The sequence below is a fragment of the Triticum dicoccoides genome, chromosome 5A (assembly GCF_002162155.2).
Source record: "Triticum dicoccoides isolate Atlit2015 ecotype Zavitan chromosome 5A, WEW_v2.0, whole genome shotgun sequence".
NCBI classification, from domain to species: Eukaryota; Viridiplantae; Streptophyta; class Magnoliopsida; order Poales; family Poaceae; genus Triticum; species Triticum dicoccoides.
The window spans coordinates 593574827-593577623 of record NC_041388.1 but is presented as its reverse complement, the minus strand read 5'-3'; positions in this window follow the sequence as shown (position 1 = coordinate 593577623).

Genomic DNA, 2797 nt, shown 5'->3' with positions numbered 1-2797 from the left:
TAAGTTACCAGCGTACCCCCACCGGTTTTGACACCGCGACATGGAACTTCATTTCCGGTTGAGGGGTAGAAGGGGGATTTCGCGTGTCTGCACTGCGGGAGCGATTCCGGATGAGGAGGGAGTTCTCGCACGCGTCCAAATTTTGGGATAACAAGGCGCGACGCGGGTTGAAGAAGCGGGAGTTTCAAAGCAGGTGAGACAGAAGATACCCGAGCTTGAAAATTTCGGGATAACAAGGTGCGGATTCCTTGTTCGACAGAACAAACTTAACGTGTAAAAAAACAATTCATACAAGACACAAGAGAGTCATGTCCCCTTTTACTATATTGCTATAGATGCCATTGAAAAAACTACAAGAAAATGTAAAAAAAATCGGGAGAACAAGATTACCCTGCACAGTACCAAATCGATTCGCACTTCCCTCAACAACAACAAAAAACAAATCAATTCCCACCAAAGAAAGAGTAATGTCCCTTTTTATATGATTGCAGATGCCATGATCTCGAATTACAATTTTTGAATCCACGTTATGTTGAATTCGAATATATCGTTAGGTGACCTCACGGTTTATAATTGATGTAGTCGTACATTTTGATCTTCCATCATATATGAACATTTTACTCCACCATGTGAACATATATATTGTCGTCTACCATATGGACTAAATTTGAATCAATTTCCTTACTTGAATACGATTGTTGTCAAGTTATACAATAATTTAAATATTATCTTGATAACAAAAAACATACATATAGCAGTAATCATATTTCACTATGAACTACATGTACCATACGCTCTCCAATTCAAATATTTGTATCCATTTTATGTTGAATTCAAATCATAGTACATTATTGGTCTAGGTAGCGAGATGTTTGGGATAATCTAAACCCTGTTTTCATACATATAATTTTTGGCTGAATTGGGACAAGTTTTGGTATAAGCCTCTTGCAAAACCGGAGATTCTCTCAACAAGCCTCATGGTTCCGAGAGGGAATGTGTCACCTTTCTGTGTGAAACAATATATGCTGCCTCCCCCCTGATTTTATTTACAGAGGCAACATAGAACTATATGAGTGCCCTGTCAAATTTTGGAATTATTTTGGGTTCATTTGTCCTTTTTATACATTAATTGAGTTTCTGGACTTTTAATGTGCATAATCTAAATATGAATTGCATGCACATGTTCCGGTGCACCAAAGTGGGTTGAAAAATCACATGTGTGTCCCTGGTTGAATTTCTAGGTCCCATGGAAGACATGAGAATGAAATTCAAACATCTGGGCGTCATGACTCGGTCGAGAACATCAAGAAACTTTGATTTTAAATTCATGTAAATCAAACTCGCCTGGAAATCATGAAACTTGGCATGGTGTCATGTCATGGCACTAACATGTTGTGGTAAAAATTGGGCCGATTTGGAAGCTCGTGGTTCTAAGAGGGAATGTGCCACCTTTGAGTGTGAAATGATATACGCTGCCCCCCCTTGAGTTTCTTAACAAAGGCAACATAGAACTACATTAGTGCCATGTTAAATTTTGGAATTATTCCGGGTTTGTTTGTCGTTTTTTATACATTAATTGAGTTTCTGGTCATTTAATGTGCATAAGTCAAATTTGAACTACAAGCACATGCTCTCGTGCACCAAAGTTGGTTGAAAAATCACATTTGTGTCCTCGGGTGAATTTCTAGGCCCCATGCAAGAAATGAGAATAAAATTAAAACATCCGGGCATCGTGGCTCGGCCGAGAACATTGAGAAACTTGGTTTTAAAATTCTTGTAAATCCAAAACACGTCTGAAAATCATGAAACTTGGCATGGATGTCATGTCATGGTACTACCATGTTGTGGTAAAAAAATTGGTCGAATAGGAACAGATTTTGGTATAAGCTTTTGCAAACCGAAGCTTCTCTTAAGAAGGCTCGTGGTTTTGAGAGGGAGCATGCCACCTTTGAGTGCGAAACGATATACATTGTCCCCCTTGAGCTTATTTACAAAGCAACATAGAACTACATGAGTGCCCTGTTAAATTTTGGAATTATTCCAGCTTCGTTTGGGCTTATTTACACATTAATTGAGTTTTTGGTCATTTAATGTGCATAATTCAAATTTGAACTACAAGCACATGCTCCCGTGCACCAAAGTTGGTTGAAAAATCACATTTGTGTCCTCGGGTGAATTTCTACTCGCTCCTTCCATCTATATAGGTCCTAATGCGTTATTCGAGGCTAACTTTGATCAAACATTAGAGCAATAATATATGACATGCAACTTACACAAAGCATACCTTCAATTTTGTATGTCAAAGGAGCTTCCAATAATATAATTTTCATAGTATATTTCTCATGTGCTATTAATCTTGTCAATAGTCAAAGGCTGTCTTGAAAAACACATTAGGACCTATATAGATGGAAGGAGGGAGTAGGTCCCATGCAAAAAATGAGAATAAAATTCAAACATCTGGGCATCGTGGCTCGGTCGAGAACATTGATTTTAAAATCATGAAACTTGGCATGGTGTCATGTCATGGTAGTACCATGCTGTGGTAAAAAAATTTGGCCGAATAGGAACAAATTTTGGTATAAGCTTCTTGCAAATCGGAGCTTCTCTCAAGAAGGCTCGTGGTTCTGGGAGGGAACGTGTCACCTTTGTGTGCATAATTCAAATTTGAAATACAAGAACATGTTCCAGTGCACCAAAGTTGGTTGAAAAATCACATGTGTGTCCTCGGGTAAATTTCTAGGTTCCATGCAAGAAATGGGAATGAAATTCAAAATTCTGGGCGTCGTGGCTGGGTTGG